The following is a 16014-nucleotide window of genomic DNA, read 5'->3' on the forward strand; positions in this document are numbered from 1 at the left end:
GAATGGCTCGATCAGCAGGGTGCTTGGGAAAGGGAGCCATCATGAATCCCTCAAAGCCCGTGTTTTGGGCCTTCAGCAAAGGCGGCGACATAAGAACGTACTGGATGGTTCTCATCATTAGAGTAAGAGTGAGGAGCTGTTCTGGTGCGGGGTGCTGATTTACCTGGGCATTCACCATAACAGTGTGAACATTGGAGCGCAAGAAAGTGGCAGCAGTACAGCACGAGACCGAAAAAATATATCATATGTGCTTGGCGCTTTAAAAAAAACATGAGCTTAGGCCCAGAGGAAGCAGACCGAAGAACATGCATTCACTTTCGTGAGTCAGGATAGCATTCGAGAGCTGATTGAATTGTGTACTTTCGAGGCAGCGTAACAGCGCTAAAATTGCATAAAAGCACATTGCCATCGCAGTCCCTGGAACTGAAGGGAACTAATTTGTGTGCGGATGGGCTAATTGTGAAAAGGCGGAATGCAGTTACTGACAGTGAAGTTAGCCAGTGGCTGTAGGGAGTTGACCCATTATCCTATGATGTAAGATGTAGTGAGCGGGTTTAAACTGTTAATGGCACAACAACAGACCAATGGGTGAACAGAGGTGGCTGAAAACTACAATAAGAAAGTGTATTATATATTTCATTTTAGTAAAATCAGGTGGTGTTGGCTAACATCATACCTAAAAAACTGTTTGCATCTGTGCCAAATCACAAAAAAGGGCATGCAAATCACAGAGAACAGCTTTTTTCACAGGTGCACATTGTTCAAGCTGTGATCCTGTTCATCTAGGGCAAATTGCAACAGAAGTCTGGTAATTAGGCACAAAAATTAGAGACATTTGCACAAATGGAGGACTGCAGATAAACCTTTTTCACAGATGCACATTATTCATGATATTGCACATTTGTATTGGGGCTGAAGTTGCACAGATTGGCCCAAATGGCTATGGGAATGTTGCCTGAGTGCCAGGGTTAAATAGGAAAGCACCCACCACCAATAACGCAGCAAATACAATTTCTGTGGGATTGAGGCCACACGAGTTCCCAGCAAATGGGGAAGGGTGTTACTAAATAATTTAACCTAAAATAAAGATTCAATTGTACTTGTGAGATCTGACAGTACAGGAAACCTGAAGTCAATGATGCGGTGGAAATATGTTGGAGGAACGACGTGATACACATGTTTTTGTGCTTGGCACCCCACCCACAAAAAGGGAGTTTAAACTTGGCAACCAAAACACTTTCCACAAACTTCAAAGACAGGAATTTACCAATCCTTAATTAGTACCAATTACCAGGCCTTGGTGACATTTAAATAATGTATATACATTTTAGTAAAAAAGTACACTTTTTATTCAAAACTCCTGAAATTACTCCATTATGCCACTTCACATATGCTGTTTGTGTGAAAAATGAAAAACAAATTTGTTGGGGTTTTTAGTAACAATTATCATGAATGCACTGGAATAACAGAAAGCTAGCAGTTGTTGCTTGCAGTCACCTTGCTTAAATGCTTCCTGGCACCAAAAATTGGCCTGAGGGTGCATTTTGTGATAAACTATAGGACAAAACAACAGATTTGCATTTCACCTAATTTTGCCATGAATTTGTGTAATTTTGTCACAGCAAATTATGCTAATTTCACACACCCTTATTAATTACAAGTGCTCTGGAATGAGGGTGAATATTCAATGCACCCATAAAAATCCAATACCTTGGGGTTTGAAATTTAATAGGGGCGGGCAGAACTTGCAATGTTCCACTCCATAGAATTCTACGGTGTTACATGAAAACTCTGCGAGATTTCGTGGAGTTCTGCGAATGGGAGGAAATCAACATGTGGACTGCTCACGCTGATTTTTAGCACCATGTGGTCATTATGTGCTGAAAAAATCAGTGCAAACAGAACCACACGGTGTGCCAGAGGGTCCTGCTTCTCAAGTTGATTTTGCTACAACTCATGTAGATTTTCTTGTAAGGCGGCAGCAGTCTCTCTGCCAAATGTTGGGATTGCTTGTGACCATTCATGTTTAGAAAATCTCAATGGGTGCTAAAGGATGAGAATTTTCGCTTGTGCTCACCAACTTACAGTTACTCTACGATGTGGTGGTTCGCAGAATTTGACCAGAACTCCATATTACAAGCATAATGTGGAGTGGACAAAATTCTGCCTACTCCATCAGCGGAGTGAAATTTATCACTCCTTCCTGAAATATATTGGGTGACTTGCCCACTCCAAATTGGGAAATAAAATGCAATTTTTGGTGTGTTTCTCATGCAAGTTCAGAATTTGTTTTGGTTATTACTGGGCAGTTCCTCTCGGGACATTTTGGTAGGTTTGACCTTTGGAGATTTACCTGTGGAATATTGTGGGGGTGAGATTTTTAACACACTGAGCATATTCTCACTGGACGAAAGATCATTTGACTCAGAATTCCAGATATGTAAACATGAGTTACTGCTGTTAACGCGCCGGTCCTTAATAAGTAAATTTACAAGGGGACGCGTATAGGTCGATGAATATTTTGATTCACTTAGAATAATCTTGTCATAGCTCTAACATAATATACATTAATCAATTCGCAATAAGCAATAATCATTAGTCAAATCAATAATCAATAGAGTAATTGATTCTCACACACCATGACTTTTCAGCCATAAATAACCACACCTTTAGCAAAGTTTAGTAATTTTATTTCCCTTTGGTTTAGAATACTAAATGATGAATTTAACTCAAAGCTCAATTCAAAATGCATATGAGAACGGTATTAATTAGCCAAGAGACACAAAAAACGTAATCTAATCAATGCTTGTATCACAATACATTCTAGAGCATTAGCACAAATCAAGAAAGTCAGCTTCAATATTTCAACACTGTCCATAAAGTTCAGCAAAACAGTTTGTCAAACATTTGTCTCTGTGATCTGTCAATCGCCGGGTAGAAAAACCCTCATCTAGCCCAGATTAGCATCAGCATGTGGGGCTTCATGCAAAATAATTTAAAACAAGAATTTTGAAACCATCTAGCTAAGGATAACGAACTAAGACAGCACAGTTGGTACCTAGAAAGGAAAGGCACAAAAATACATTTCAGTGATATTGTCATATCTACCTATCCATGGTATGGGTCAGCAAACAGAATCAGTCTTCATCCTCAGGTCATCAGTTGATCAGCATCACATCAGGCTCTCAGTCAGAGAGTATGAGCCCAATGACAGAATCTCAAATCTCTTATAGTGTCTCTCCTTCTCTCCAAATCTGCATAAGTCTAATCATCTGTCTCTCTCCTAAAATCTGAATTTTCCTCCTTTGTCACGTTGTTAAATCAAAGTCACCCAAACTACCCCTAATTTCTAATTGGTCAATTAATTGTACGTTATTACTCTACCCAATAGTTTTACTATCCAAATATATGAATTCTAATATTTCTCTTTCTCATGTCGTTGATTGGTTCGCCTTACAATGTTCTCATCATCCGGCTCGTCAGGTATCAAAATTGTTGCATTTTCCTCTCCAGTCAGTGTCTTATTTTTCGTGTCTTGGGAAAGTACATCTAGCACATTTTACATACGATATGATACAATTGTAGAACATCATCTCCTGTCTGTCGGTTCCCATAGAAGGCTTTGGTTAAGCATTTTATTAAAACAATGAGCATTTCACAGTTAGTTCACTCTGACAGCATTTTTCATTAAACGCTAAGAAATACAGCTTCTGCATGAGGCCTGGCAAGACTAGGCCAAGACACTCGCTAAGTTAAGGTCTTCATTGATAAGTAAGAACATACTTCATAACTCTCAATGTGACAAATTACTATGTTGATCTAATACATTTTCAATATTTCTTATGTGTTAATCATTCATTTAGTACATTTCGTGAACACTGATGGCCACTCTTCGAGGTCACAATTTCAAACGTGCACATTATTTTTCTACGTTATTTATTTTCTACAAAATTCATTATTCAAATTACATAGACATTCATTAATAATTTCTAATTAAGAAATTTGTGTTAGAACTGCACATGCTGGAATTCTGTATTTCAATGTAATCAACTTATTTGTGGTAAAACAAGGACTAATTTGAAATCTTGCATATGAGCATACTGCTGATTCATAGGGAGGCAGGACAATCTAAAAGCACAAGCTTGCACAGTAAAGGTAGCTTGTGTCTGGCAAACATCTGTCTGAGTAAGATCTAATCTTTGTCCTGCTTCACATATGGGATCCCTGACATTGGTTGAGTGGCTTTCCTTGAATACATGTTTCTTGGACCACCAGCTTCTTACAGGTAAAGTTCTAATCAATGATCTCTGACCCACACAGACACAAGGTTTGAGTTTGGCCAGATTTTCAGGATGAGCTGCGAGTCCTGCTATGAAGGGGGCTGAAATCATTAGCTTAACTTGCCTTTTAGCAACCCATCTGAATTAGTGGAAGACTGGGATATGTTGGAAAGAACAATGTCAGCAATGTCTTCCAGGTCTCTGGTAGACAGGCAGTGGGCTCAGAAAAGTGAAAATCAAGGGAGAGATATGGAAAACCCTTAGAGATGTAATGACATTTGCAACAAACTTTGCTCCCTGCGCCTAGTTCTAAAAACAGGGTTTTTTGCAGGAATTATTAACATCATATAAAGGGGGTGGGGGTGGAACTATTGAAGTTATACTACAATGAAAACAGCCCGAGTGAGACACCACCACAAAGTGCCTTTGTTTAAAATGAAATATTCAAAAAATATAGTTTAGCAGAGAACAAAATCTGTAATTTTCTATCACACTACGCACAAAAATAATAAAATACGTATGCTGTGTGCTTCTTAATGCATCCACTGTGGGCGCTGCTTTTAGTTTGATGTTGCAAACATCGGATCGGAACGAGTGAGCGGCCAACTTCTTCATTGGCCTATTAAGGGGCAAAAGGTTTAAAAACGCATATAACTATGGCAGAGGAGAGAGAGATCAAGCAGCTACTGGGAGAAAAGCTGTCAGTGAGGACACTAGCTGCCCTGACTGACAGCTTTTCTCCCAGTAACCCCAATAACTGGAAGGCCTGGTGGTCTACAGTGCGGAATCTCCAATCTTTTCTAAAACAAGTGCCTCTTTTGTTCAATAAAAATTGTCCCAAACTACTTACATAAATTATCAGTGTCACAATAGCGACCACTCCACCCAAAATTCAATTAGTGACCATTTCAAGCACATTAAAAGCAGTGACCACCTCAGTGCATCATGCAATGTCACCAGCAATAACACAAAAAAGTGTTATCAGTTTCAGTGTTGAAAGTCATAGCAGTGATATACACAATGTCCCCTGGCACCTAAGGAAAAACTTCAGTAGTAAGACTCCACAATGAGCTTGCATTACCATTTAAATATCAGCATAAACTATATTTTTTTTTCTGCAAAGCCTGGCTAATAATTTCAGAGAATATGCACGTTTTACTTTTCAATTGATCCTTTTCAATTTTGGAAACATACTTAATTTAACCGAACAAAAGCTGCACAACACATAGGGGAGCTAATAACAGGTAGCGGGAGAGTGACTGGTAGCTCCCAGGCTACTCCTTTCAGAACCCTGGTCAACATATATGGAGAATTACTTGGTTCTGCAATAAACCAAACTAATAATTGTAATACTACCAGGCACACAGAGGTTTGGATGAATTGATTAGGGATCTATGAAGAACATGGGGGCATATTTATACTCTGTTTGCGCCGAATGTGCGTCAAACATTTTGACGCACATTCTGCGCAAACCTTGCCCCATATTTAAACTCTGACACCCGACCCCGGGGACATCAAAATTCCACTGTGTGCGTCATTTTTTTGGAGGCGAGAAACTGCCTTGCGTTAATGATATGCAAGGTAGGCGTTCCCTTCCAAAAAATGACTTTATGGTCTGTGTGCCTTATTTACAGCCCAGCGTCATTTTGACGCACAGAAGGGGGTTGGCCTTAAAAAACGGCGCACAGCCTGATGTGCGCCGTTTTTTAACGCCTGGGTCAGGGCAGGCATTAAGGGACCTGTGGGCTCTAAAGGAGTCTAGAGGTGCCCTCCCCTGCCCCCAGGCACACCCCCTGCCGCCCCCCCACCCCTGGAGGACACTCATTGATGGGGGGACCCATCCCAGGTAAGTGCAGGTAAGTTAAGGTAAGTATATTTTTCTTTTTTTTTTTAAGTGGCATAGGGGGGCCTAATTTGGGCCCCCCTACATGCCACTGTGCCCACTGTCCATGCCATAAATACTAAATACTATAAAGTAATTTTGTTCAGTGTGCGCACTGATTCCAGGCATTCATCGAAGGATCTCTTTATCTTTCACCTGTAAGTGCAAGATAGTTTCTAACTGATTCCAATCCATCACCATTATGAACAAAACTCAGAGGTGTGGTTGAGAAGCACCTATCAGTTTTCTTTTTCTCTGCAACGAGCACAGTTTTCTATGGGCTGGGTGGGTGGGTGAGGATTATCTACACAAGCATGATCCCTAAAAATTTTGGGGTTCTCATGACACCATTTCATCAATAATAAGGGTTTAGTACATTCATGCACTGGTTATAAGAAAACCGTGTCCAATTCAGTAGAATACAGAAGCAAAAGTTCCTAGTTAGGCAAGTGCTCAATACTTCTACTTTCCATTGATGCATTTAATAAAACAACACCTACTATATCAAAATAAACAATATAAAAGGCATTTAGCAAGTTGGATTTGAACACCTGAGAACATCGAGGAAACAGCCTTCAAGGAATGGTGTGACTAAAGGAGATTCCGATAGTTCATTTGTCACCAAGTTGACATATAACTGCATGGAATGATTCAGATATTGTATTGGGAATACACGAAACCTGAAAAATCATTAGGAATTTACAAGCGACCTACATGGGTTAATATTGATGCCACACAGTTCAAAAAAGTTCTCATGAGCAAAATGACGCAATATGAAAAAGAGATGTGGGTCAATATCTGATGCTGGAGCCTCTTCCAAGTATTCCTTTAAAAAAATAAATGTTCTTTTTTTAATACTATTTTTAGACTGTTAGTATTTTTACGTCTACGAAGTCTCCCCACATAAACATGTTGGACAGTACTACATGAATCACGTTTAAGTGGGCATAGTACTGCATATTTTTTCATAGACTGTAACCAGCTGCACATGCATTGATGTAGGATTTCCCTTAAGACTCATAGAATTCTTAAAAGGCGACCCGGGAATGGGAAGGAAGTTGGTTGCCTTGAATAGGTGAATCGGGCTCAGCTTGAGGGGGAAATATCAGAGGAAGACATTTCTTGCCATATCTAACCTGCCCACTTGCCATTCAACTTGAGAGGATGACTACTCAGGTGAATTTTGTAACGTCACAAAGCACCGGCTTGTACTACCACTCAGTAAAGTCTTTAGGGAGTTTGAATCGTCTCACTCCCTAAACATTCTATTCAGCAAAGCCATTGTATCTTAACTGCCTAAAGCTGGCAAGGACCCTTTTGAATGTTCTAGCTATAGATTGGTATCACTTATACATGTAGACCTGAAAATTATTGCGAAGATTCTAGTCACCAGTTTTGGTAAAGTACTACCTTGCCTGGTCCATGAGTCATAAGTGGTCTTCGAACTCCCTAGGTTCTCAAGGAACCAAATAGAGGTGCTGTCTCTCTCATTAGATGCTGAGAAATCTTTTGACAATTGGTTCATCTTTTCTGCACTCTTGCGAGGGCAAGCTTGAGTCAGGATTTCAATGGTCATTATGTTCATGGCGGTGTGGCTGGCATGCCGGCGGTGGTTGGAAAACGCACCAGCCGGCATGGCAGGCCACACCGCCACATAATGAACACTATGAGGGCCGCCCATGGCGGCCCTCACTCACCGATAGGCTGCCTCGGTCAGGCAGCCTGGCAGTGATCGGAATCATTATCCGACAGGGCAGCGGTGCTGCCCCTCTGATTCCTAAGCCTCCAGCCTTTCCCTGGCGGGTTTCCTGGGGGCCCCTGCACTGCCCATGCACTTGGCATTAGCAGTGCAGGGGCCCCTGTGCAGTGCCCCATCGTGCAGGTCACTGCCCGATTTTCGGGCAGTGATCTGCGCGATGGCTGAAGCTGCACCCGAGGCATTGGCGCCAGCTCCATGTGGAGCCGCCGTCAATGTCCCAGCCAGGCATTCCGGTGGGCCGGCGGGCGGAAACAATGTTTCCGCCCGCCGGCCCACAGGAATGTTCTTTATGCAGCCGGGCGGAAATCCGGGGACGCTGGTGGTCAGTAGTTTGACCGCCAGCATGAACACGTCGGTTTTGACCACCGTGTTCATAATGAGGGCCTTCATCTCCAATGTTGTTGGATCTATCAGTCACCAACAGTGGCTGTAAGTTGCTGGAGTCACTTATCCAAACCAATTAAGAAGTGTTGTGGTAGGCAAGATTACTAATTGTCCCCTCTTTTTTCATAGTAGCCATGGAGCCCTTACCCACAGCTATTCGTTCATCCATGACATCATCTGTTGTGCCTTCCTCAGCTGGCCCTGTTAAATCATTTTTGTACATGACAATAATCTACTAATAGAAACTCACCCACCTTTCTCCATTTCTGTGGTTATGTATCTTATCCAATGATTTTCATTGTTCTATGGATACCAGGTTAACTGGACAATATGTGAGATCCTCCTTTGACTAAGTACACAATTAAGGCGAGTCTTCAAAGCTATCCAATGAGATGGATTGCCAGAGGCCAGATTTAACTGGGTATTAAAATCAGTGGTGTACTGGAACAAGACTCAGAACAACTTAAATCTGCATACTGAATGAATGGCAATTGATTTTGCCAAGTGGCAACAACTCAATCTGCTGCTTGCCTAACACAACCTTGTGCTATTACACTCATCATTTGTCGAGCTGTTATATACTTCAAACACAACATACTCCTGCTTGCATTTCATTCAAATGAAATATCCTCCTCTGACCTTTGGTCAGCGTCTGTTGCCCTCCACAGCTCCCCTACTGCTGCTGCTGCCTCTGCCACCAAATTGAACTGAGAGCCTGCTGACTCTCGGTTTGAGGCCCTCCTCCACCCGCAGGCTCCTGCCTGTCCCTCATCCCTGGTGGCCCAGTGGCCATCCACAAGAAAGTATCTCTGCTCTCTCACTCTTTCTCTCCTTTTTTTACTCCTTTTTTACTCCTTTTACTCATTTTCCCCTTTTAACTCCTTTACTCTTCCTTACTCCTTGTTTCCTGCTCTTCTCCTTCCAATCAGCTGTCTCCCTCTTGCACCACTGCTGCCCCTGCGGCCCCGCCCCCTCCCCCGCAAAGCACCTTTCCTGCCCTCTCACCTCCCAGCTGACCGAACCTCCCACCTCCCTCCCCTTCTTAACGGTGGCCACAGCGATGTGAGAGGGTGACTACTCTGACCTTTGGTCAGCGTCTTTCGCCCTCCCTAGCTTCCCTGCTGCTGCTGCTGCCTCTGCCACCGGATAAAACTGAGAGCCTGCTGGCTCTCATTTCAAGGCCCTCCTCCACCCACAGGCTCTTGCCTGTGCTTCATCCCTGGTGGCCCAGTGGCAATCCACAAGTAAGTATCTCTGCTCTCTCACTTTTTCTCTCCTCTTTTTGCTCCTTTTTTACTCCTTTTACTCCTTTTCTCCTTTTTAACTCCTTTACTCCTTCTTACTCCTTTTTACCTGCCCTTCTCCTCCCGGTCAGCCCCTTCCTCCCATGCCGCTGTTGCCCCTGCTGCCCTGCCCCCTCCCCCGCAAAGCACCTTTCCCACCCTCCCGCCTCTCAGCTGACTGAACCCCCTGCCTCCCTCCCCTTCTTAAGGGTGGCCGCAGCGCAGCCACGCTGCTGGCGCACCAAAGGCGTACCAAAGGCAAACTCGTCTGTGCCCCTCCGTACCTGGACCGGGCCCAGCACCAGAAACCCTGGACCTCTGACGAATCGTCCCCATGCCACCCTCTATCACGACGCCCAGACCCTCCACTGCCTCAACACCAAATGCCTCAGCGACTGCTGCACCGCATCTCCCAAGCACACCCATGGACATTTATCCTGCCAGGACTGCAACTTCAGCTTCAGCCACAACAATCAGAAGAAATGCCCCACACCCAGCCGACTCCCACCACAACCTCATCAACTGCCTGCCTCCTTCTGAATATACATTCCCTCCATAAGCACACCACCAAACTCTGGGACCTGATCGACTCCACCAGACATTACTTTCCTTACCAAGACCTGGACCAGCCCTACCTCTGGCCCAGACATCACCATTACTATCCAGATGCCTACAGCACCCTAAGGAAGGACTGGCTCTCCTGTCCCAAGGGAGGACTTGCCATCGTACACAAGTCCTCACTACACATCACAACCAACACGGTGGAACACTGCACTGCAATGGAACACCTTCACTTCCTTATCCATGCCAGTCACAACTCCTTCTTCCACGGCACCCTGGTCTACAGACCGCACAGCATTCATCGACGCCATTATAGACATCACCACCCCCCAGGCCCTGGCTTCCTCCGTCTACCTCCTCCTCAGTGACCTGAATTTCCACCTCGAGGACCGCAATAACCAAAACACCACCTCCCTACTAGACCACCTCGCAACCCTCGTCCTCAGACAACTGATCATCGAACCCACGAATGCCGCAGGACACACACTGGACTCCATCTGTACCTCAAGGAACCAGATTACCATCAAAACCATCTCCACCCCAGACTGGACAGACCACCACTGCCTTCACTTCACCATCACTGCACCCAGTAGCTGTACACATGCCCCCAGGGCCCCCCACAGGAAATGGAATGAAATCACCGACGATCAACTCACCGCAACACTCGGCAAATCACCACACCTCCCTCCGATGACGCCAACACCGCAGCACACAATCTCAGCTCCAGGATCACCAAATGCACTGATGCCCTAGACCCCCTCCATTTAACATTGGCCAAACGCATCCCAAAGAAAACCAGCTGGTTCACTGCTGAACTCCAAGAATCCAAGTGCACCTGCAGACACCTAGAGAAGAAATGGCGAAACAGCCAACCCAGCAAAGACCTCCCCTTCTTCAGAGCTGCCACCTTCTTCCACCACAAGATCAATGACATTTACAACAGTTTTTTTCTGAGAGAACCAGCCCAGCATCATAACTGACTACCGACCCATCCCCCCAGAACCCACCAAAACCATCCACAGCTAGCCCACTCTCACCACGGAGAACAGAAAGCATCATGATCAGCACTCACTCCGGAGCCCCGACAGACCCCTGCCCGCCTTCTCCGACTGACCACACCAGCAATCTAGGAATAATTCTCAACTCCTCCCTATCGATGACCCGACAGGTAAACATGGTCACCTCCTCCTGCTGGCACACCCTCTGCCAACTCCTAATGATTTTCAAATGGATCCCAGTAGACTACCGCAGAACAGTCACCCAAGACTTTGTCACAAGCAAGCTCGACTATAGCAACGCACTCTACGCTGGCACCACAACAAAAAAAATCAGAAAACTGCAACTCATCTAAAACGTTGCCGCCAGACTCGTCCTGAACCTCCCCCGCCAGGAGCATATTTCCAAGCACCTGAGGACCCTCCACTGGCTCCCGGTGGAGAAACGAATCATCTTCAAGCTACTCACCCACACCTGCAGCCATTCACAACAATGGACCGGCCGACCTAAATCACCACATCTCCTTCCACAACCCAGCCAGACCCTTCCGCTGTGCCCAGCAGGCACTGGCCACCATCCCACGCATATGGAAAACCACAAGGTCCTTCACCTACCTAGCAGCAAAGAGCTGGAACAACCTACCCCTGCACCTCTGACAAAGCCCATCACTCACCATCTTCAGGAAGAACCTCAAGACATGGCTCTTTGGATGAGGCCCTGTCTGTCAACCCCCTAGTGTGTTGAGACCCTCACGAGGGAGTAGTTGCACTTTACAAAAACTGATTGATTGATTGATTGATCCTTTGGTGTCCGGACGATGGATTTCTGGTATACCATAATTTCTCTCATAGAGGGAGACACATGAACACAATTACAGATAATAGTTTTTTAGTGTAGACCAGGTGCCTAAACTTTTGAGGACTGCCCCACTCCTACATGTATCTCAGGAGTAATACAGGTTTATTGGACCCTTGAAGACCTCTAGTGGGACAGACTGGGAAACATGGCAAATTTAGATTCTGGTCCACTTGTTCTCCAATGGCGGGTGTACATATTTTTGAGACCTTTTGAAGGAATTAAACTTGATTGCACAACATTACTTTCGATATCAGTAAATACATAGCTGAATAAAAAAAATAGTTCCAATACCATCCACTCTTATCACTTCAGCTATTTGAAATAATTTGACACAATTTGGTAATACGAGTGGCATAGTTTTTGGTTTATACACCCTACCGATAGATGTCTGTTAGAAATGGGGGTTTTGGTTGGCAGTCAGGTTACCCTCTGTCCAAGCAAGAACCCTCACTCTAGTCAGGGTATGTCACACACAATCCAAAATTAGCCTGTGCCCACCCTCTGGTAGCTTGGCACGAGCAGTCAGGCTTAACTTAGAAGGCAATGTGTAAAGTATTTGTGCAATAAATCATACAATACCACCATATAGCACCACAAAAATACACCACACAGTGTTTAGAAAAATATAATAATATTTATCAGGATGCTTGTAGGTCAAAACGACTAAAGTTGCAATGTGAATTTGTGAAGATATCACTGAAAAGTGATATAAAGGCGGTCATTCTGACCGCGGCGGGCGGCGGTAGCCGCCCGCCATGCGGTCACCGCCATTTGGCAGCTCCGCGGTCAAAAGACCGCGGCGGCCATTCTGGCTTTCCCGCTGGGCCGGCGTGCGCCCGCCAAAGGAGCGCCCGTCGGCCCAGCGGGAAAGGCCCTGCAACACAGAGGCCGGCTCCGAATGGAGCCGGCGGTGTTGCAGGGGTGCGACGGGTGCAGTTGCACCCGTCGCGATTTTCACTGTCTGCTATGCAGACAGTGAAAATCATGCTGGGGCCCTGTTAGGGGGCCCCTGCACTTCCCATGCCAGTGGCATGGGCAGTGCAGGGGCCCCCAGGGGCCCCACGACACCCGTTCCCGCCATCCTGTTCCTAGCGGTCAAAACCGCCAGAAACAGGATGGCGGGAAGGTTCAGCCCTGCCAGGGGTATTCCGGCGGGGAACCGCCGGATCCCCTTTTCTGACCGCGGCTTTACCGCCGCGGTCAGAATGGGCAATGAAGCGCCGCCAGCCTGTTGGCGGTGCTTCCGTTGCCCGCGGCCCTGGCGATTTAGGACCGCCAGGGTCAGAATGAGGGCCAAAGTGTCTTAAGTCTTTAAAAAGTAAACAGGCATTGTCCTTGCGAGGCCGTGCGTCGAAGTTCCGGTCGTGGCAGGATGTAGTTTCTGGTTCAGGTTTCATCTCCAGCAAGTGTCTGATGAGGTAGGGCAGAGGCCCTGTTTTATACCCAAAGGTGCCTTTGAAGTGGAGGAGACTTCAAAGAGTGGCTAAGAAGTGCACCAGGTCCCCTTTCAGTTCAATCCTGTCTGCGAGGGTTCCAGTAGGGGGTGTGGCAGTCCTTTATGTGAGAGCAGGCCCTCCACACTCCCAGCCCATGAACACCCATTCAAAATGCAGATGTATGCAAGTGAGGCTAAGTACCCTGTGTTTGGGGTATGTCTGAGTGAATGCACAAGGAGCTGTCAACCAAGCCCAGTCAGACGTGGATTGTAAGGCACAGAAAGATTTAAGTGCAAAGAAATGCTCACTTTCTAAAAGTGGCATTTCTAGAATAGTAATATTAAATCCGACTTCACCAGTCAGCAGGATTTTGTATTACCATTCTGGCCATACTAAATATGACCCTCCTGCTCCTTTCAGATCAGCAGCTGCCACTTCAACAATGTATGAGGGCAGCCCCAATGTTAGCCTACGAAGGGAGCAGGCCTCACAGTAGTGCAAAAACGAATTTAGGAGTTTTACACTACTAGGACATATAACTACACAGGTACATGTCCAGCCTTTTACCCACACAGCACCCTGCTCGAGGGGTTACCTATGGGACACATTAGGTGTGACTTATATGTAGAAAAATGGAGTTCTAGGCTTGGCAAGTACTTTTAAATGCCAAGTCGAAGTGGCAGTGAAACTGCACACACACAGGCCTTGCAATGGCAGGCCTGAGACAAGGTTAAGGGGGCTACTTAAGTGGGTGGCACAACCAGTGCTGCAGGACCACTAGTAGCATTTAATCTACAGGCCCTAGGCACATATAGTGCACATTACTAGGGACTTATAAGTAAATTAAATAGTCCAATCAGGTATGATCCAAAGTTACCATGTTTAAAAAGGGAGAGAGCATATGCACTTTATCCCTGGTTAGCAGTGGTAAAGTGCGCAGAGTCTAAAAGCCAGCAAAAATGAGGTCAGAAAAAGAGAAGGAGGAAGGCAAAAAGTTTGGGGATGACCCTGTCAAAAAGCCAGGTCCAACAATGTCTTATTTTCTAAATCTCTGGAAGGTGTTGTTATGGTCAAGTGCCAGACCACCCTCAACATAGGTTGCTCTAAGGAGAAGGGGTCAAACTCTTGGATTCAGATGACAGAGTGCTTCAGGAAGTGAAAATTATGTTCTTCTACTTTAAAACTTTGCATTATTGGTATTGATCTTCATCAGGGTTGCATACGGCCGGTTTAATTACTGATGATAGATAGATACTGGATAGTTCACCTGAGTGTGAACCGATTTATATCCTATGGCATAGTGTTTTCCTAAAGTCCTAATGGTACAATATTTGCAGTGAGCTGAAGAGGAAGTACTTTTCTATGATTGATTCATTTAAGCATCTAGCTATCCTACATGACACTTCAGATTTACCGGGGTTGAATAGGCATACTCATAGATGGCTGGCTACCTCATGCCTGCACTAAGCTATGCATCTGTAATCATACATGTCTGCAAATTCTCCCCAGTGTGAAGGAACAGCTCATTGAGATTGTTTATGGCGAACAGATCATCTATGCAGTCGCTGATAAGCTTTCTGACTTCAGTCATATTTGGGGCTCCTTTGTTTTGGAGGTGAACCCTACTCGATGATCTATACAGATCAGAGAAGCTCTTCTCATAGAAAACATGGATATAGGATAATCCATGTTGCTGTGCAGAAGGGCTGAGAGGTCGAGGGATCCTAGGATTGGTCAGGGGTACCTGATAATTTCCACCCACTCTGGTAAACCCCAGCAAAAGAGAGACAGAGAGGAAAATCCTGGTCCTAGAATGCGGTGACAACAGAATAGTGGACAGCTGAAGTACTATCCCCCTTCAGCCTGGATTGACATTAGGCCTTTGGAGTGCGTATGTCCTGGGCCAGTAATGAAGCCCTCTTATGCCCAGTGAGGACCAGTTGGAGCATGATCTCGTCTCAACTGCCACCACAAGTGCCCTGCAAAAAAGCCAGGAGACTCGGGGGCTTGTGAGTGTAGGCAAAAGGGTGCCCTGCAGGTTGATAGCAGGGGACTTTGCAAGGTTTCCCCTTCAGCAGAAGAGGAACACCAGAAACCAGGAGTGGGGAAGGCTGGTGCAGACAGCCACTAAAACCAGCTTTTGGCAAAGTGCACCTGTTGTAGGCAAAGAGGTCTGTGGAAAATGCCCCAGGTTTCTAGAGTTTGCCACCAGGAGCAAAACGTGTCAAAGATCATGACAAGTGGCACAATGTGGCCCAGGATATGCCTTTTATAGACCAGCCCATTTTAATATCCCAGCAGAAGAAAGCTGAGCACATGGCATTCTGCTGTATCTCTGGTTCAAACCCTTGAGGTGGGACAGTGCCTGGAAATGGTGCATCTTAATTGATTTTTATTGCCCAGGTGAGGAGGTGTGCATGTGGGCCACCTGCATCTTCTAACACCCGAGCACCCCCAACATCTCAGGGGCCGATGCATCATTCCGGGCCTGGTGACCATATACCTAGAGTCCACACAACCAAGGAAGGCTGCCATGGCAACCCCACACCTACCTGACTGTAGAGCAGGACATCTC

This window comes from Pleurodeles waltl, chromosome 10, assembly GCF_031143425.1.
Source record: "Pleurodeles waltl isolate 20211129_DDA chromosome 10, aPleWal1.hap1.20221129, whole genome shotgun sequence".
NCBI lineage: Eukaryota > Metazoa > Chordata > Amphibia > Caudata > Salamandridae > Pleurodeles > Pleurodeles waltl.